General features: G+C 36.6%; 2 non-coding genes and 1 pseudogene across 2 annotated transcripts; all 3 read left to right on the forward strand.

Annotated features, from left to right (window-relative positions):
- The first annotated feature begins 618 nt into the window (after positions 1–618).
- LOC117216046 lies at positions 619–723 on the forward strand. Its single transcript, XR_004489287.1, has one exon. It is a non-coding gene; the product is annotated as a U6atac minor spliceosomal RNA (small nuclear RNA).
- Positions 724–7,921: 7,198 nt separating this feature from the next.
- Positions 7,922–8,028, forward strand: LOC117216050. Its single transcript, XR_004489289.1, has one exon. It is a non-coding gene; the product is annotated as a U6atac minor spliceosomal RNA (small nuclear RNA).
- Positions 8,029–12,979: 4,951 nt separating this feature from the next.
- On the forward strand, positions 12,980–13,062 carry LOC117216051 (annotated as a pseudogene).
- Positions 13,063–22,097: the final 9,035 nt, after the last annotated feature.

Consider the following 22,097-nt stretch of genomic DNA (forward strand, 5'->3'; position numbering starts at 1 on the left):
TTCAAAATGTAATATATTTATCATATCCATAAAAGGAAAAAGGATTAGAGTTTACTTCCACAACAGCACTGTCGCGTAAAACTGACTATATCATAGGTATTTGTATTTCGGCTTGTATTGTGACTCTTCTTGAGCTCAATCTGGTTTGTTTACCTATCGCTTGGGCCAGTTTTGTCGAGCTATATGAATCAAATACTTTCCAAACAGCTAAAATCTCAGCGGGGCAGCCGGCTACGCTCGTTAAGGCTCACAACCGAAGACGACGCGTCGCGAGTTCGAATCCTCGGCCTGCAAAGTATATTTGGTAAAGGATGGAAAATCCAAAATCTCTCTGAAAGGTAATATACAACAGGCAAGCGCCCAGCCCGCCCATCTCCCTTGCGCTGTTGTGGGTGTACCTTCTGGGAGTGCTTGGTAAAGGTGTGCTTGGTGTTATTAAGCACACAGCAGGGGCGCCCCCGACGATCGACTTGCAGCTGGTTACGCCCCGTAGTGGAGGTTTTAGCCGGTAAGAATCCGGCACTACCTTCCACCGTCCTGTGTTTCCGGCCCACAGGGGGTGGGTATGGTGTCTATGAAGATTTCCTCCACGTAAAAAAAAAAAAAAAATTTTTTTTTCTACAGTATGAAAAAAGAGACGTTTAGCACTCCCCTAGACAAGGATGGAACACATATATAAGGTAAGGCACTGTCGCCTTTCGGCGGCACTTACCGAATTTTTTTGGAATGACCGCGGAGTTTTTTTAGAATTCCGCTATCCTTCCGGATGACGCAGGCGCTCACAGGACATGGAGTATTCGGGGAATACCTGTAGAAAATCGGAAGAGAGGTGACGAACACTTGTCACCACTGCGGAGAGTGCGAGGACACGGCCCAGCATACGCTAGAGTTTTGTGCGGCGTGGGAGGCCCCCGTCGTATGCTGCGACTAGCGATTGGCGAGAGATTGGACCCCATGTCAGTTATGAAAACGATGCAAGCACAACAAAGATGTACACTTGACATCATTTAGAGGGAGTTTTCCATAATGTTGGACGGCGCTTAATATCGGACACCAGTTACATTTTTAAAAAATTGAAACGCAACGGAATAGTTTTAACTGTCAAAGCAGAGGAGGAGATAGAATAAAAGATGTGCAGATTTTTCCACGTTTCCATCGTGTATGTGTAGACAAAAAATCAATCGATCGTTGGCGTTTGACTTAAAATCAATGCACTGTGGAAGTTAAAAATTATATCCATTGCCTGATGCAGTAAAAAGGTGATATCGCGATGATAATTGCGGATGGAAGGAAGATGTACGTTTTTGTACAATAAACTCTGAAATGTATTTAACGACGTCTAATACATACGGATGAAGGATAGGAAATAAAAATAGAAAGATTAGATACTTAGATACAGTAATATGTATATAGATAACTATATGGTGTGACTCTAATGATAATTACGATTATAGCGATTACAACGCTGCCGCTAACGGTCTTTTCTGTACATGTATATCAACAATTATATAATATATATGGTTCGACGCGTCATTTAACTATATAATATATATAATCAATAACTCTATATATATTATATATATGTAATTTACAACAGACATGTGGAATAAAAATGTTAAATAGAATTCGTTAATAGGTTACTATGTATTAATAGTTGTGAAGTGGAACTCAAAGGAAGGACTTTAGAGCATACTTATCGCTTTGTACAAATCGTATATTCTGAGATATAAGAAAACAAATCTTATGGCTATATATTGAAAATTGATGAACTTACGTATAGTATATATATGTCGGAGATGAAAGGAAAACCGGAGCCTTCCCTTTGCAATTTTGAGGAAGCCTTCTAATGCTTTAGCCTAGATTTTATCATAACTGTAATTAAGCAATTGTCATTTGTAATTGTTTGATATTTGTGAAAGCGAAAGTGGGTTCGAGGTGACAACTGGTCGCCGAACGTAGCCATGGTCACGGGATAAACGTTTTGCCTGACGAAGGTGTGGATCGGTTGTATTGTTCTCCCTAGAAATCACATAGAATTGTACTTTAGAGATGTCGATATAATGGGACACACGTTCTATTAGGAATCAATCTCCAGACAGAAACTGCCTAGCAACGGCGTTTGGATCTTTCTCGATGTTTCCAAAGAGTATACAACAAACTTTTGACAGAAATTGCCTAGCAACAACGATTGGAACTTTCTCGATGCCTCCAGCGAGCATATAACAAACAAATGCAGTCGTATAGCGAAAAAGATTTTCATCAGATATTCATTCGTGTGATCGCCTTGGAAAGTGATACATCGAGCAATTTACCGAGTGTCTCAGCAATCGTATTTTTGTGTTTAAAATTATTCTACGCATAGTAAAGACTTATCCCGGTGACCGTGGATTCGTTTGAACCCCGGAACATTGTTAATAGCGTTAATTAAATTCATTATTCGTAAAACCTATTAATCGTTAATCTCATTATTCGTTAAATTTATTATTCGTAAGACATATTATTCGTTACTCTTATTATTCGTTAAACTTATTATTCTTTAATCTAATTATTAGTTAAACTTATCGTCTGTTAATCTTATCATTCATTAAACTCAATATTCATAATATTTTGTAAAATCTTGTATATTCGCGTAAATATAACTTCTGTCTCGTAAAACGATGGCTAACTCAAACGTTGAATCGTTACGCGCCTTAAATTCTAATGTTAACCCGACAAATATATGCAACATATACAGAAAATGTTATTATTTAATAAATATTTTATTATTTAAATGTAATAATTAATAATTACAATTTAAATTACAATAAGTTACGAGTATTTTTTCAAGATTATGGAGCATTAATTGATAACGTTTATCGCTTAAGATCAACTTATAAGCTGAGAATGAGCGTTCATCGTCACAAGACGTAATCGAGACATATTTAAATTTACTGCAGTAGCATACTTTAACCTCATCCAATTCTTCAACTGACTGACCTCGAAAAATTTCATTAACTTTCTAGATTATTTAGAATCTGGTATGTCTTGCTAAAACTGCATTCCACTTTGATACAATTTTGGCTGCACAAGTTCCAGGAATGCTCCTAAAATATTTATCAGTGTCAGTCGTTACTTTCACCGATTCAGTGAAAGACATTGCAATTGTTTCTAGTTTCTATATATTATCCGAGAAAATCCCAAAGTGGGTTTTGATAAACATTAGATTTTGAATTAGCAATTCATTCTGAAGAAGATCTTGTGCTGTTTTAATTACTAGCACATCATCCGCGTCGAAAAATTTAACAACATTTTTAATATTTTCCAAATACCAGTGTGGTATAAAATATAGCTGTCTCGAGCCAAGTATCTGAGCTCGTTAAAATTGGTTCAGGTGGTAATAGAATGTTCTACGATACACTCTACGATAACATTCGATCCAAAGTGGTGCTATTATAAATACTTTATTAATAGAATGTACTACACTATTTACTAATGGGAAATGTAAACGTACTTCTTCTGCACCTCTATATACTTCATCAATTATACACGTTAGATGCACCATGTTTGGATAAAATATCTCAAGTGTTTTCCAGCTTTCATCATATCTACATCTGTTATCAACAATAACACTGTTTCTTCGTTACCATCTGACCATAGTATTCGACTCTCTGTTTCTAAAGATTGTGATAATATGGTATTGCCCTTACTTTTATACGTCGAGTCTTTATGGATTTGTAAGCTATAAGATTTTATAAGTTTCCAATTTCCGCGGGATCAGCAGTGGTTAAATATTTTAAGAATCGAATCACTACTTAACACCAGTTGTTTAAATTCATTAAAAATATGAAAGAAAAAATATTAAATAAATACTTTTATATCGTCTATCTGTATTAGATTTGAAAGATTTAGACAACTTTTAAAACGAAACATCTTACATTCTTTAAAGAGGTTCAGGAGCTTTTGCAATGTCCCTCGTGTGCGTAAGTATAATTATTTATTTATGAAAAAATTCTATGAATAAATAGATCTAAATATTTTGTATGTATGTTCACATTATATGCAATCTGCAAATATATATAAATTTAACAGATTAATTATTCGTACAAGTACTATAATTTTCTATTATTATTTAAATAAATTTTATTAATGACAAAACTCCGTGTCTGTATCTTCTACGGAATCAAATTTTTAATTATTTATTTTAAGAAGCATGTGTGAATTTATTATTTTAGTCCATATAATTATTGAATATTTATTACAATTTCTCAACAGTCTCAATGAAAATGCACATTGAATGGAAAAATTTAGTGGCATTTCCGTATAATTTTTAAGCCATTGAATATAATGGAACAAGGTTTGAAAATTATTATGATATAACCTCTTTCTAATAATTTATATATAACATATTTTCTATTTATTTCGTTAGTTTTTCAAATGTCTTAAACTTAATCGTTTGAAACAAATATAACAAAATAAACAAAACTGTTTCTTTGATAGCTTAGAGTTTTTATTTTTTAGGTAATTTAAATTGCAAGTTGGGAACATATTTACTTCACAGATTATACATGGCAGGGCACAGGAATCTGAACGATTTTTCAAATGAAATAGAATTTTAAGATTTCAATTTCTTATGAAGCTTTTATGTTAATACAAAGATGCCAATTTATTTTTTGAAAAAGACTCTCTCGAATATTATTCTAGTTGATTCCAAAGATTTCCTATTACCTTTTGGATCATTTCGTTATGAAATGCTGCAATTTTATCTTTTCTTTCAATTCCTAAATATTGGCAAATGGAGGATCACACTCTTTGTTTTTTGGTTTTTGAGGCAACTATCACTAATCGCAATAAATCAAATTTGCCGATCAAGAGAAATAAGAAATATCGTCGTACCATGAAACCGAATGTCCAGAAAACATTCCACGCGCAAACATTCAACACACTGCCATTGTGACGTGCAAAGTTGTATTAGGTTGTCCGAAAAGTGTCTTTCTCTTCCAGACACGTCTTTTACAACGACGCATCTTTATATAAACATGAAACCTAATCTGTCGAACGTTGTGATCTTTATTTTGCTGGGAACAAAATGAATCATACGTAATTCGACAAAATAATACAAAACGGAAAACGCTGTGCATCCATTATTTCCTTATAAAACGAAAGGAACTTTTCGACCTATTATCCTAATGGGACCATACAGTGTTCAAGTCGATGCAATTGTGGTTCCAAAGAATTACACAGAATTTTCACATAGCGGTCTTATGTCACCGTAACAGCATAGCCTGTCCTCAAAGAAGAGGCAACGGTACCAAACAATGCTGCTCCATATCATACGGTAATTTTCTGGGTGTGAAAACCTGAACTTCGTGAAGATTTTCAGGAAAATTTTATTTATTGACACAACCAGATAATACAAAATGAGTCTGGTCTGACATAAGCAGAAAGTTCAGCGCACTATTTACAGTCAAAATTTCAAGTAACTCTTGAGAAAAATTTAGCTGTTGGACGACAACTATATTGTATGGATGAAAGTTAGGGTCCTTGTGCAAAATTCTACGAAGACTTCGACTTGAAAATAAAGCGCTTGCGTATCTCCTGGTTGAACAGCGTTGATCTCGTTGCATTGCTATTCTCACAGTTTCAATGTCCTCTGCAATTCGTATTGCACGAGCAACAGCGAGTAGCTTCGTGTTTAATGCAGAAGCACTGTGCCAAAAATTCCGAACCTGTAACTTGATGGAGTTACGGCAATGAACAGTGTCGTGGCGCGGAATTTAAAAATGTATGCGAAATAATTACTTTGTTCGACAATATAGAAAAATCGCCACAGAAGAGTTACCAAAATACTTAGAAGGGAGGATGAAGTGGAAGGACAGAAAAATATTAGCAGGATTCAGATGTGGAAACGAGACCAAAGCAAGGGAATACTGGAAACAAGAGGGAGAAAAGAGATGCAGGCTACGTAAAAAGAAAGAAGAAGACCTGAGGCACGGAATAGAAGAATGCGAAGTAACGGGAGGACCAAAGGACACGGAAAAAACACTAAACGATGCTGGAGAAGGACTAATAGAATTGAAAACAATAATGGAGAAGAGAAGAGCGATACAAGACGAGGAGGAACGACAATAAGGAAGCACAACAAGGAGGCACAAGCGCAAAAATTGCCATAGTTTTAGAGACAGAATATATAATGGAGTGTGATATAACAGAGTGGATAAGAGGGGAGGTAGATATATAAGAAAAGAGAGATTAGATAGATATAAGGGAGGAGGCAATAAGGCGATAACGCCATGAGACTGATAGAATGTAAAAAGCGTAATAGGTAAACGAGATGTAAAACCGAAAGCTCGACCAAGGCCGAAAGGCGCGGACTAAGTAATAATAAATAAAATAAAATAAATAAATAATTACTTTGTTCTAATAACTGATTCACTATTTTTAAAAAACGTTTCTGATACAAAAGCACGATACTACTCGGTTCATCGTGCCATCATTACTGAAATTATCGGCAGGTACGCAAAGAAATATAAGGAAAGAGCTCATAAAAAGAAGACTAAAGAGAAAACACCTCAGTGACCTCACTAAAGAAATAAAATAAACAAACTGAAAGATGGTATTCCGATGGGCGTAACCATCCACATATTATTTAGCAATAAAGCTAGAAAAATTTACCAAATGTCTAGCTGGACAAATTGCAAAGTACAAATTAAATAATAATAAAAAAAAACACTTTCTTCTACCAATGAAGCAGAAATATTTGTATATCTATAAATCATATTTGTGATAATACATGAAATTTCTGTAAATCACCTTTCTAGATATCTTTTCGTATAAAACCATTTACAAACTCAGAGGCCAAAGAAATGATCTATTAGCATTTTAACCCTCAAAAAGCACCGGGATACAATATGACAAGTAAGTAAAACGATTAAGGGAGTGTCCTGAATTAGAATGTTCTAAAAAAGCGTCTTTTTGTAATTTTTTTTTAGAAGAGAAAGAAAGAAACGAATTTGTTGAATTTTGAGGTATGATTTTATATATATTTAACGAACAGAAACAAATTTTTTTCAAAGTAAAAAGAAAAATTATCCACCTCGTAATTCTTGATCACAACAGAAAACCAAAAAAGGATTCAATTATTATATATTTTTCTAATAATCTAAATCTAAATCTTGAGGTTCAATCTGAGGTTAAATCTAAATCTTCTGTTTCAAATTATTAATTAGACCTATTTATAAATTATGCTAATCCCATATGTTATAAAATCTCTGCCAGTGCAATGGAAAACGCAAGGCTAGGCATCTCGAAAATAAGCGCATTAGAAGAGACAGGAATTCCTTTAGAATGGCCATCTGTTACTACAAGAATTATAATAGTAGGAAAAATATATTATTAAGAGCTTCATAATAGATTTAATAATAATGATTTAATTAAGGGAATTATTTACCTTTACCCTTTATATTTTGAGAGGGCTATGAAAAATGTACATTTCATTCAAGAGGCTAATTAGAATACTTCCTATGATATACAATGCCACATTAAGAATCAAATACTTTCCAATCACCTAGAAGCTCGGCGGGGCATCCAGCGACGCTAGTTAAGGCCCAGAACTGAAGACGACGCGTCGCGAGTTCGAATCCTCGGCATACAAAGGAGGCACAAAAATAGCACAGGGCGAGAAGGTTTCTATTTAAAAGAAATATACAACAGGCAGCCTCTCCCTTGCGTGTTCTCTGGAATGTACATTCTGGGTGTACTTGGTAAACGTGCTTGGTGTTAAGCACACAGGGGCCCGACGATCAACTCGCACAACACTGGTCCACCGTCGTCCCGCCCGTGGAGGTTTTAGCCGGTAAAAATCCGGCACTACCTTCTGCCCGTCTCCACGGGTGGTAAGGTGTCTATGAAGATTTCCTCCACGTAAAAAAAAAAAAAATTTTTTTTTGAGTATGAAAGAAGAGACGTTTAACACTCCCGTAGACAAGAGTGGAACACACATACAAATGGTAAGGCACTGTCGCCTTTCGGCGGGACTTATCAGATCTTTTTGGAGGGACCGCGAACGGCTTCCGCTATCCTTCTGGATAACACAGGTTATCTGTTAACCTTTTCTTGTGGCAAATGATCTTTACAGCTACATCCTTTCGAGCATTGCATTTCGAACAATATATTAGACGCGAATCTAGATGTTTGATCCATTGACATCATGTAATCAAAAACGAAATAGATAAAACAATTTGATATACAACACAGTATTACTGAGTAAATTTACACTATTAATTACCAAATTCCAGACTTGAACAATATAATCATAGGCAAAACTTGGATACATAGCGGTGGTTAGAAGGTGGCGCCTACTGACATTCTGAATCAACTTCAGTAAACGTATTCCTTTGAATGATGAAATTAAAAGTGTTACACGAGTAGCGATAATATCGTAAACTGTTTATAATTTAATTAGACATAATGTTACCTATGCTTGTAAAAAGTTTCTATTTGTAAATTGGTCCGTTAATTATTTTGTTTTACTTTATTTATATGACCATATATTACTTTATATTCTTTTATTTTATTTGATGTTTCTTTATCTCCTTTATTTATTTTATTTCATCAGCATAATTTTCTTTAATCTGTTCTATCTTTTCTAATAATCTGTGAGTACAGTAATTTTAAAGCCATTGGTTTGGATTCATTATAACTAATATTTTATTGATCTGCGGCATTTCAGTCAATATCACACCATAATGTTATTATTATTATTATATTATATTACTATATGGTTATTATTATATTAAAACTGTTTTGAGAATAAACGCTAAAATAGGTACACATTACACAGTTGTTCATCGAAATCGTTACAAAGTTACGTAGTATCTAAACACCCGACGCAACGCTTAAAACTCGTTTGTCGGAAAATAGCGGCATTGCTGTCAATGATATTAGCATAGTCGTCTGTGCTATATGTAACAACACAAGCGTCGGGCGCGTGTTTCAGCTGGTGTTGCTATGAGAGTGGTGCAGACAGGCGATCGATGTTGTCCATACAATTCGGATTTAAGACTCAGACTGCGAATTTCAGACGCAGCCGCGTAAGGCGCGGCTGTGCGGCTACAGAAATTCCATCTTTAGACAATAGGGCCCTGTCTAGCACTCTTTCCAAGGAAAAGCGTGTTCAGATTGCAAAGCACCTTACAACAAAAAAAGAAAAGTAAAGTAAGTTAAATATAAAGGGGCATGCCATGCGTTAGGTGAGATTATTCTCAATCAAAAATGAATTTTTGATCAATATCCAAATGTGTTATGATGTATATCAATTGTATAAATAGCAAAAAAGGATTAATATATCCTTTCAAACTTTGCACGCTGCACTAAAATACAGAACACATTTACTCGCAATATATTTTAATACAGTTTCATTCGCTTGAAAAGAAACAAAAGATTTTGATTGCAATATACTTGCGTCTGCAGTTTGCTATTGCCATCTTGCCCTCGGTGTACGGCCTGATCTCTGATGTGGATTAATGTTACACGCTCGTCGGCCCTGACACAACGATTCCCTTTTCAGCAGCTTTTTCGTTTCTATTATAGTACCGGGGAGAGATTACCGACATATAGACAATGTCGACGACAAAGGGCAAATGCCGACAAGCCAAAAAGGTGGGAAACTTCAATAGGCCTAACGGCCATCAATATATTTCGGCACCGCAGCCGTTGATGTTCGGTTAGCCACCGGAGTATCAAGAGTCAAGAGTCGTTCTTCGACAGTTGTCACATCACACTACTGCATTAAGTTCACGTTAAATAATCATTCTTCATATTATTGTAGTATCATGGACGAGAGGCCTGGGGTTGTTGTACGGATTGCAAACAAGCGATTGCCGTGCATGTGCGTAGTGGGGCTAAGACAAACGGCAAGGGGCTGCTAGGGGACGATAAACGAATTAACAGCAGTATGAGTTGAGAAGTCAGAGAGTGCGAATTATGTTGTCGAAATAACGTTGTTAGCGTTGTTAAGAGAGAGTTGAATTTGCGTTGACGAACATTGTTAATTAATTATCTAGTTGTTTTAATTATTATACGTTTGTTGCAATTAGTTCATACTTAATAACTATTGTTTTCTCTTTAATTGACATCTGTTTAATTCATTTATCATTAATAAACTAATCATAATTATTTACAATACTACATTATGATAAATAAATAATCATCGATTTTCTATTTAATCAATTGTAATAAATCCATCTATCAATAAATTATTACATAGGATGGATACCATTGGAAATCCCAATTTCTAACATATCTGAATAAAGAAATTATATAATATTCGGTTGCCAACCCAATACATTCATCCACACGTTTGCTCTCTCTATTCCGAGATAAAACCTCAACAATATGAAAAGCCAAATTAACGAAGGTAATACAGGGAACAGAGAATATTAACCAGAAGCAGAAGAGTTTCAAGAAAACATAAAACGCGGACCCAAACGAGGATGGCTGAATAAAGTCACACGAGAAAAGCATGACAGGTTGCTAATGGCAAGAGAAATGCGCTTAAGAGAAGAAGACGTTTCGAAAGATTAGAAAAGCGAAATGAATAAACGAATGTTATTACTACCAAACAACTATGTGGCAGCGATAGAATCAGAGATCGTGTCTCAACACGATGAGACAGAGCACGATATGGAGATTAGTGCAGCACGAAAAAGAGATAGAAACGATAGAAAGCAAATAGATGTACAGTCAGAAACATTCGCAGGAAGGAAATATAAAGTACAAAGCACGATTACTCGCAGTAGGAAATAACTAGAAATCGGAATAAGTTACGGGGAATCATTCGCTCCTGTCAACGATTGGACACAGCAAGGGCTATGCTGGCTCTAACAGCGATTAATCGAATGAAAATCAAGCAATCCAACGTCAAATCGTCATACTTATACAGAAATACAAAGGACATAGCATATATGGAACAACCACTAGGATTTATAACCGACGGTAACAAAGTATGCGAGCTAGAAAAACGCACATATGGATTGCCTTAATCTGGATACCGTTGGATATTATATAACACACTTTGAAGGAGAATCGTGTGCATATAAATTAAGGGACAGAAGCAACCGATCGTTGAAATATACGTAGCTGACTTTTTATAGCAACAAATGATAAGATAGTTGAAGAACTCGCATCAAAATTGAGATAGCACTTTGAGTTAACCGAATCGGAAAAAAATAATTCCTTAAATATAAAAGTTAGTTTTGAAATGTACCGGTCCTGACACCGGATAAGACCGAATACCAACAGTTACTGAGACCACTGATCTACTGCATTGGCAACTAAATGATTGCTGATTTTGTCAATACCACCTAATGACAAAATCTGCAATGACTTAATTGCCAACCCAATGTATAGCTATCGGAACGAGACCTGATATTTCTTCACGGTAAGTAAACTGTCACAATATAATCGGAACTCAAAAGCAATACATTTGACCGCTGTGGAAAAGGAATGTAGATACCTGAATCAGTAGACCCAAGTTGGATGGAGCAAATATTAAATTTGTAGAAAGAAAGAGTGAAAAAGAGATTAGACAAGATCAAGTCGTGCTTTATTCGCATCACAATTGAGTATGTCTGCAGAACAGCAATGAATATTTTAGTAATAGCATTTTGCAATTAATTTAAAGATGTCTAATACAAAAATTGAAATGTACCATAACGAAATAGTAAAATGATTAAGAAATATGATAAATACAGATATGTATGTATGAGTAACATTTTGTATGTAAATTAATTTTTAAGAAATGGACAAGTGCTATATTTTAATCTTTCAGTTCCGACAAAGAAGATAATTCTTTTAACAAATTTTGTAGAAATTCAAATCAGAAAATAAAATAAGAAAGTATACAACTTTTTATTAACTTTCGAAATCAGTTTAAAAACAATTACAAATAACATATGAGTTGTACGAATGAAAATAGTTACATCAGAATCATATCCACTCTAAAACCTCATTTATTTAGTATCAATTCAAATTTTTCTGATAGAAAGGAGATGTCACGTGAAAGTATTTAATGCAAAGAGTTTAATTAAAAATCTTCATGCTATTGACCATTCATTTGCGTACACGTTCGAACGTCCCTGGTGATAGGCTCTTCTTATTATTTTATTTACATCGTTCTTAACAATATGAGTAAAACTAACGTAGAAAAAATTAGTTATTGGTATACTACTTGTAGCAGACTGCAGAACTAAAAAGAAGGTAGAAAATAGTGTGAAATTAAAAATTTTGGCGCGTTTACAAAAATGTGTTTTTTAAAAAGAAAAAATAGACTTTAAGGTGCTATAATAAACTATTTGACGAACTTTCAGGGCACCCAGGATCCTCTCCTTGCCTCTCAACACTACTCTTACTACAAGAAATATAATAGCAGCAAAAATATATTGAGGGCTTTCTAATAGATTTAATAATAATACTTTTAATTAAGGGAATTATTTACCTTTGCCCCTTGTATTTTGAGAGGGCTATGAAAAAAGTACATTTCCTTCATGAGGCTAATTAGAATACTTCCTATGATATACATTGCCACATTAAGAATCAAATTCTTTCCATGCAGCTAGAAGCTCGGCGGGGCAGCCAGCTACGCTCGTTGAAGCTCAGAACTGAAGACGATGCGTCCCGAGTTCGAATCCTCGGCATAAGGAGACCTCTCCAGCTCTTTAAAATGGGACGGAAAAACCAAAATTTCTCTTAGAATATACAAACAGGCAAGTGGCCAGCCCCTCCCTTGCGTGTGTTCTGGGTGTATTTTCTGAGAGTACTTGGTTTTTAAACGTGCTTGGTGTTAAGCACACAGGGGCCCGACGATAAAAACTCGCACTGATACACTGTCCCGTTCGTGGAGGTTTTAGCCGGTAAGAATCCGGCACTACCTTCTGCCCGTCCCCACAGGGTTGTAAGGTGTCTATGAAGATTTCCTCCACGTAAAAAAAAAAAAAAATTTTTTTTGTAGTATGAAAGGAGAGACGTTTAACATTCCCGTAGACAAGGGGGAACACATATAAATTGTATCACTGGCGAATAATCTTTATCAATAATCGACATGAAAGTAGGTGTTACGCCACGATGCTTACCACAGGCTGTATTTTCTAACCGTCGCTCGCGGTCCTACGGTGTCGCAGGCAGACCGTCTTATCTGCCCGCCGGATCATATACAATGTATCGACGGGAGCATAGTTGTCGCCAAGCAGCGAGCCCTAGAAACGTCGATTTTTGTCCGTAACGTTTTCGACACAAGAAGAACCATACGTGATCATAGGCGCGAGCGGTGGCGTGAAGCGAGCATAATGGGGGGGTCGTCTTCCAAACAAGACAAAGAAATGATCGAAAGGCAATCAGTCCCTTCTGACGAGCCAAGCGTTAGACATCGAGAGCTCTGACGAGCAAAATCAAAATCATATAGTTTAACGAATTCATTGAGAGATATCGTAAGGTCGAGTCAACTTTGTGTAATTTATTCATCATATTATTGTCAAATATATTATTTTATGTTCACCTGTCAATACAGTGTTACTTCATTGAACCACCTCTGTTATCTTAATCGAAACAGGGGAACGACTATTTTGCGGCGTCGAATAACAGAATCGTAGCGAGAATTTACGCCTCTCGCTGACGCGTTTTCCTAGCGGTCGCGTCTCTCCGCGAAAGGTCGTAACAGTATAAAAAAGAACATAGTCGGACTACATGCCGTTGGATAGGGATGGGGGGGGCAGAATTATAAAAAAACCAGGAAAAGCTAGAAGAAGAGAAGGAGAAAAGGGAATGAACAAGCGAAAGTGTGGAAAAATACCTGGAGGAATGTAAAGACTGGACCTGCAGTCCAAGGGAAGAACAGTAGAGGAAACGTGGACTGAAATCAAAAAGAAGATAAACGAAGCAATGCCAAAGAAGAAAGTGAAGATGAGGAAATGGGGTATGGGAGAGAAAGCGTGGAACAACAAGGAGTGGAAAGAAAGGAAAAGAGTGATGAGAAGGGAGATGACAAAGTTTATGAAAGGAAAATGCAGCAGAGAAGCGCTCATAGAGGGAAAAAAGAAAAGGAAAGAGAAGAAGCAAAAGAAAGCAACGGGGGAAAACTGGTTAGAAAATGAGGTACGAAAGTATGCACCGAAGGAAGTGGGGGCGGCGTTATGGGAGTTACGGGGGGGCTAAGGTTAATTCGTACAAAAAAGGCATGTTTCTGTGAATTTTTTGTGACGACACAGTTAGAATCTCTTTATTAAAACCAATAATACACTAAAGTATGACATTCGAAGTATATTGTATAAAATTTTCACGGACGTGTCTCGGAAAAAAGTAGAATTGCGGTGCCTCTCGTAACTTGGTGCTGTATCATCTGAAATCAAAAAATTAAAGTTCATTCGTTAGGAAGCAGTTTTCTCCAGGTAACGCTGGGAGGATTTTTCGAAATTTCAATTTTTCACTTTTTTGGAACACTTTGAAGGGAAAAATGCGATTTTTTGCGAAAAGATCGGATAATTTGTTATTGTAAAATAAAAATAATTAACAAATTGGAAAAAACTCTCCAGCGTTACCTCGTAAATTATGTACAGAAATAGTGTTCAAAGGGGCACCTGGATCTGGGGGGTAAGATTAGGTATTATATAGAGAGCGAAACATCTGCCAGGTATCAATAGCACGTTCGGGTCGGGTAGGTATTAAAATCCGACATGTATGAAAATACTCGTAACTTTGTCAATTTTGCTCCAATCGACTTGAAATTTTGATACAATATTCTTAAGATATTATGCATTCAATTAAAAAAATACAAAAAAATTTTAATACCTTACCCCCCCCCCTTAAGGAGAATATGGAAATAGGGAGGGGATACCAGAAGATTGGAAAAAAGGAGTAATACGTCGGATATGTAAGAAGGGGGACAAGAGAGTAGCGAAGAGCTACAGAGGAGTAACGCTAATGGATACAGCATACAAGATCTATGCAGAGATACTGGACGAACGACTGAAGGCAGAGATTGAAAACAAACTGGAAGATTCGGATTCAGAAAAGGAAGAGGAGTGACCGATGCGGTTTTTGTGATAAACCACATCATATACAAGCAGCTAGGTAAAGAAAGAGGGAAATTACATGCCTGTTTTGCGGACTTAAGAGCGGCGTTCAACAGACTAAACAGAGAGAAACTGGAGGAGAAAATGAGGAAAATGGGGATTAGCGAAGAACTAACCCGAAGGATTAAAGCGATATACGAAGAAACAAGGAATGTAGTGAGAGTCAAGAACCGCGACACAAGGGAATTTTGGACTGCGAGGGGAGTCAAACAAGACTGGAAGAAGAACTAAGGCAAGGACAAGCTGGGGGCATAGTGGTAGGAAAAAGAAAGGTATGGTCACTAACATATGCAGACGATATTGTGTCGATGGCAGATAGAGAAGAGGAGCTAAAAGATATGCTAAAGAGATTCAAACAATTTTTAAAGAAAGCCGAATTAGAACCGAGCACGGAAAAGACCAAGATAGTAGTTTTCGAAAAAAGAAGGATAAAAGGAGACAAAGAAAATGGAAATGGGGAGAGCAAGAATTAGAAGAAGTGGACGAGATAAGATACCTAGTGTACATGCTAGAGAAAAACCGCAGTGATGAGAAACACATGCAAGACAGGAAAAAGAGAGCAACAATAGCAACGAAGAAAACATGGAGCCTGGGAGAAAGATGCAAGCTAATAGAAATCAAAGAAAAAGCATTAAAAAGAACAGCAAGGTATGAGGATAAAGCCCTAGAATGAAAAAGGAACTAAAAAGGAGTAAAGGAGTGTATAAAGGAAAGAGAGAGAAATTGGGGAAATGGCCAAGAAGGGAAAGGAGCAAGAAAGAGAAAGAAGGGACTAGAAGAGGTGAGAAATGGAGGGACGCAGATAGAAGCAAGAGAGGAGCAAGCTAGGATGACAGTAGACCAAATTATAGAAGAAAGAAGAAAGAGAGAAGCAGAAGAGAGGGGGAAAAGGATAAGGGAAACCAAATATAATATACATTACAGAAATATCGCCAAAGAAGAATTATCAAAGTACTTAGAAGGGTGGATGAAGTGGAAGTATAGAAGGCAAGATTCACATGTGGGAACGAGACCAAAGCAGGGGAATACTGGAAAGAAGAGGGAGAAAAAAGATACAGACTATGTAGAAGGAAAGAAGACCTGTGACATGTAATAGAAGAATGTGAAATAACGGGAGGATCAAAGGACATAGGAAAAACACTAAATGAGACTGGAAAAGGTTCAACAGAACTAAAAGCAATAATAGAGAAGAGAAGGGCAAACGACAGGAAGGAAGCACAGCAAGGAGGCTAAAGACCAAAGCTGCAATAGTTATTAGTCATTAGTTATTAATTTGTAGTTTCTAGTATTTAGTTCGTAGAGATAGAATAATTAAGGGAGTGAAATAGAATAGAGCGGTTAAGAGGGGAGGTAGACATATAAGAAGCGAAATAGATATAAGAGATGTAAAACCGAAAGTTCGTCCAAAGCCGAAAGGCACGGACTAAGCAATAATAATAATAAAATAATATTAGGTTAAGTAAAAAGTTCTGAGCGTTTTTCGCTAGATGTCTTTAGTGAGCCATATCTCACGATGTGCACATCGCATCGAGTCATAGTATACACCGATTTCAAGGTGATATTACGCATCAAAAAGGTTCTTTGTCAGTTTTGTGTTCGGTGAAGCCAGTTGTGTGTTACAGCGTTCGAAAATGGAGATAAAAAAAGAGAAAATTCGATACATTCTTCAGTACCACTACGACCAAGGTGAAAAGGCGGAGCAGGCGGCCAAAAAAATTTGTGCTGTTTATGGACCCAGTACAGTATCGAATGCAACAGCAAAGCGGTGGTTCCAACGATTCCGTTCTGGTAATATGGACGTCGAAGATGAGGCACGCTCTGGTAGGCCAATCGTCGAAAATGTGGATAAAATCATGGAAATCGTCGAGTCGGACCGGCATGTGAGCACTTATTCCATTGCCCAGGAACTGAAGATTAGCCAGAAAACCGTTTGGAACCATTTGCATAAGGCTGGTCTCAAGAAGAAGCTCGACGTATGGGTGCCACATGAATTGACGCAAAAGAACCTTTTGGACCGAATTGATGCCTGCGATTCTTTGTTGAGACGTAACGAAATCGACCCATTTTTGAAGCGGATGGTGACTGGCGATGAAAAATGGGTCACATACGAGAACAACAGCCGAAAAAGATCGTGGTCCAATCGCGGTGGGCCGGCCCAAACGATCGCCAAGCGTGGATTAACGGCCAAGAAGGTTTTATTGTGTGTTTGGTGGGATTGGAAGGGAATCATCCATTATGAGCTGCTCCCATCGGGGCAAACACTTAATTCGGACCTCTATTGTCAACAACTGACCAGACTGAAGCAGGCGATCGACCAGAAGCGGCCAGAATTGGCCAATAGGAAAGGTGTTGTGTTCCATCAAGACAACGCCAGGCCGCACACATCTTTAACGACGCGTCAGAAGCTCCGAGAGCTTGGCTGGGAGGTTCTATCGCATCCGCCGTACAGTCCAGACCTGGCACCAAGCGATTATCACCTTTTTAAGTTTTTGCAAAATTTTCTTGATGGTACAAAACTGGCCTCAAGAGAGGCTTGTGAAAATGAGCTGGTCAAGTTTTTTACCAATAGGGACGAGGACTTCTTCAACCGCGGAATTATGAAATTGCCTTCAAAATGGACAAAAGTAATCGAACAAAACGGCGCATATTTAATCTAAATCGAATAATCTTGACTATGTTAATTTCATCGTCGAAATAAAGCGAAAAAGCGCTCAGAACTTTTTACTTCACCTAATAATAATTTATATAATAATAATTTAATGTGAATTAAATTTAATGTAAATTAAATTATTATTATATAAATTATATAAATTACCTTACGGTTGATATCGTACGTGATAAGGATCGCGAAAGAGTATCTAATTTGGTATAGTCTTTACCACAAAAAGTATTTCAACCTGAAAAAGTTGTGTAATTCATTTTCGTTGATCCGAGGTCTTATTCAAAAGATGTTATTTCTTAAAACTGTTGCCTATTATTTAGTAACAATTGTGTCACTATTACTGCAAACTTTTCAATGTTACATAACATAATGCAAAAAGAAGCGGAAAGAAACAATGAGTAATTTACTTATATATTATTTATACAGAATCTGTATAAATCTCTAAACATTTATACAACTTTATTTTTTACACTAATGCTATTATATTCATCGAATTGATTGGTATCTCAAACTTTTTATTTATTTTTGCAATATATTTTTTGTAAAATTATGAAGTACGTTTATTAGGACAGGAGCGCAATTACATATACTTATTTTCATTAGATTGATTTAAGTCAAATTAGTTACACATGGTATATGTGGATATGCATATTAAAGGTTGGCTGTTCTATTAGCCGTTCAGAAGTCACAGTAATCAATTTCGCAAATTAAGTGACGATGTTGCAAACACTGTTTTTTAATTTACATTAGAATCTATTATCATTTATGTCATCTTTCTGCAATACATGAATTTTTGTTGGAATACAACTGTAATATCGTAGAATAGCTTTGATTGGAGATCGGCTGAAATTAGAAAACACCGTGTACGCCGTCTTTTTGTGGTTTGTTTACATCCAAGAGCGCCTAGTAACAGTGACGCGAGAAAAGATAAGCAGCGTCAAAACAGAAGTACGGTTTCATATTTCAAGGAGTGGCAATCGAGAGGCCAGAGTATGTGAGCCGAAAAGTGTGTGCGTGTGTGTGTGAGAGAGAGGACGAGAGCAAGAGCGAGCACGACCGAGCAGGAGTGCATTGGCGAGGGCCAGAGTTGATCGAGACGTCGAAGCATAGAGTCGTTAGAATTGAGTTGCGAGTGTTGTCGAGTGTAGAGTTGCTAGTGAGTGAGAGAGAGAGAGAGAGAGTTGCCAAATACTTGTCAAGTTATTTGTTGTAAATACGAGCGTTGCATTTAGTTTTCCTGTTAATCAAACATCGTTTCTCTGTCTAACTAATATCTGTATTTTCAATCCATTATTAATAAATTATAATTAATCGGACAAAATTACACCTTTAATATATTCCGATATTACACAACGATATTAATCGCATAGAGATAAAGTGATTGATCGAACGAATTCTTCCCTCCGTTGCCCAGCGACATCCCCACTAGTGTGCGTTCGTGAGATGTACCGCGGAGGCTAGCGCGTGCATGCTCTCCTTTTTAATGTGGGTAGCTTCCGTTGTACATTGATAACTTTTTCATTTCCGTTTGGCACCTAATAAAGAATTGAACGTGTGTTGCAAAACGTGTTTTTTCCTAAAAAATGTCAAAGTTATTGAAGTTTTTCTGAATAATATTTCTGAATTTGATAAATTTACAAATTTATATCTCCTCTTAACACTTAACGCTCCAAGTGTGCCTCCCAAGCACCACCAATGTGCGATGCGGTGCGGTACTCTTTATAAAATCTGACATTTAAGAAGTTTTTTTCTTTCTTTTTTATTTGGAAGAATTTTATAATTAATTCTCACTGAGAATTATAAGTAATAGCTTTTAATTATAATAATAGTCTGTTATTTCGACCAATCGCGGGGAGACGCAGTCGCGAGGAGAGACGTCAACGGGAGTCTTAAATTCCCGTTACGATTATAACAATCGACACCACGAATTGATCGATTCTCTGATTTCCGTTGAGATAATAGGGGTGATTGAGGTTGTATAACACTGTGATTCACAGAATTATAAATAATATATTTCCAACACTTAGATTACACTGTTGAGCATAGATAACTAGATAATCACTTATCGCACGAAGTTAAGATAGATATGTACGTTAGAGCAGGGCTCTTATAATGGGATTTAATGTATTAGCGGACGTAGCACTTGTGACATCAATCACATTGGATAACAATGGATCAACAATCGTTGGATAAACGAAGGTTGGTGGACTAGGAAGGGCTTTAACCGCCCTCGATAGAAAGTTGCTAGTAGGAAGCATCGTACGTGAGAAAAACTAACCTTCTCGTGTCAAGCAGTAGTAAACAATAGTCTTTAGAAACTGATTTAGAAAAAGACATTTGTTGGGTCTGAAGGACTTTAGCAGGCAAGCTACTCGGGTTTCGGTGTCCGTCTGGCCCACGGTGTGTGACCTGGGCCAGGCAGAGAGTCGCCTGGCGTAACATAGTCGATTAATAAGCTATTGGTCGGTAAACGTCGACGACAAAAAGCCGATGAATAGGCTATCGGTCGGTAAGCGTCGGAGACTAAAAAGCGAATATTCGGCTATCGGTCGGTAAAGTGTTAAAAGCTTGCAAGTCGAAGTATAATGAGAATAAGTTGGAATTGTCGGTCGATATTCACAATTAAAAGTCAGAGCGTTAAAGGTTACAAAATGAGAATAATTAACATTAAATTTGTATTTGTGTTCAAGACTTTAATCAACTTATTCTTTATATATTCTTTATATATACATGTCGGAGATGAAAGGACATCGGAGCCTTCCCTTTGGAACCTCGGGAAAATCCCTTAACACCGTAATCTAGATTCTATCATAGGCGTAATTAAACAATTGTCGTCATTCGATCCGATTGTATTTGTTCGAGATTTGTGATAATGAGCTTGGGCTCGAGGCGACAACTGGTCGCCGAACGTAGCCACGGTCACGGGAAGAACGTTTTGCCTGACGGAGGTGTGGAGTGGTTGTATGGTTCTCCCTAGAAATGCGGTTGTGGCGGCATACGGTCTCAACAACGGGCCTAGCCACATGGGATTGTACCTCGGAGGTGTCGATATAATGGGACACACGTTGTATTACTAATCAAACTCCAGGCAGAAACTGCGTAGCAACGGCGATTGGAACCTTCTCGATGCTTCCAACGAGCATATAACAAACAAATGCAATGCAATCAATTTACTATTCGTGCGATCGCCTTGGAGAGTGACACATCGAGCAGTTTATACCGAGCGTCTCAACAATCGTATTTTATAGCTAAAATTATTCTACGCATAGTAAAGAGTTATCCCGTTGACCGTGGATTCGTTTGAACCCAAGAACATTGTTAATAGCCTTCATTAATCTTATTATTCGTTAAACTCATTCGTTAAACTCAATATTTATTGTACTTTGTAAAAGTCTTGTATATTCGTGTAAATATAATCTCTGCTTCGTAAAACGATGGCTAATTCAAACGAAGAATCGTTACGCGCCTTAAATTCTAATGTTAACCCGACATATATATAACCTTGGTTATAAATATTTTAAATCGGCACAATAATTGTTATAAGTATATAACAAACATTTGTCGTACAGTGGTAAATATTTATATTTTATATAATCGGTAAATATTTCTTATGCTAATCTATAAATCTAAGGAATCTCAGAAAATAAATGTTTCAGATGGAATATATCCGAATTTGTAAATAACTTCTAGATACTGTTCAGTTTGAAAACAAAGACAAGGAATATATGGATTATGTGGAACATCTCGTATCTTATTCCAAAAATTACGAGCCGAGGTGGTTTATTCTACGTGTTGGTTGGTTTATTCAAGAGACGAGTGATAAAATTGTAATAGTCAGTGTATATTAAAATCACTTTAAATACAAGTACAGAGATAGTGTATGCCTGTTGTAATCGTTGCTCGTCCATTCTTCCGTTCAACTCTACGCTTGCTATTCTACAGTATGAGTCGTTATAATGATTCGTTATAATGATCGTCCTAGAGAGCACGTTCGTCTATTCGTATCGACCGATGGCATTATAAAAAGTTCAAATGTAAATATTTTTTAAAAATTCACAAGTTCGATCACTTTCTTTCAATGAGTCGTTCAAGTCACCAATATAGCTCAATGATTCTGGTAGTGTTTTCAGCATGTAGTCGAGTTTTTCACGTTCACTTACGTTTGCACCAGCTCTCTTTAATTCATTTATCTTTTTTTCAAATTCCGTGAAAAATGAATTTGATTCTTCAAAGTCTTTCAGCCTCATCATGTCTAGTCCACTTCTTATACAAATTTGCAATGCTGTTGCTTCCTTAATATACATCTCATCAAATTTTTTAATTATTTTTAAAGC

Source organism: Bombus bifarius, unplaced genomic scaffold, assembly GCF_011952205.1.
Source record: "Bombus bifarius isolate JDL3187 unplaced genomic scaffold, Bbif_JDL3187 scf7180000010081_frag, whole genome shotgun sequence".
Classification (NCBI taxonomy): domain Eukaryota; kingdom Metazoa; phylum Arthropoda; class Insecta; order Hymenoptera; family Apidae; genus Bombus; species Bombus bifarius.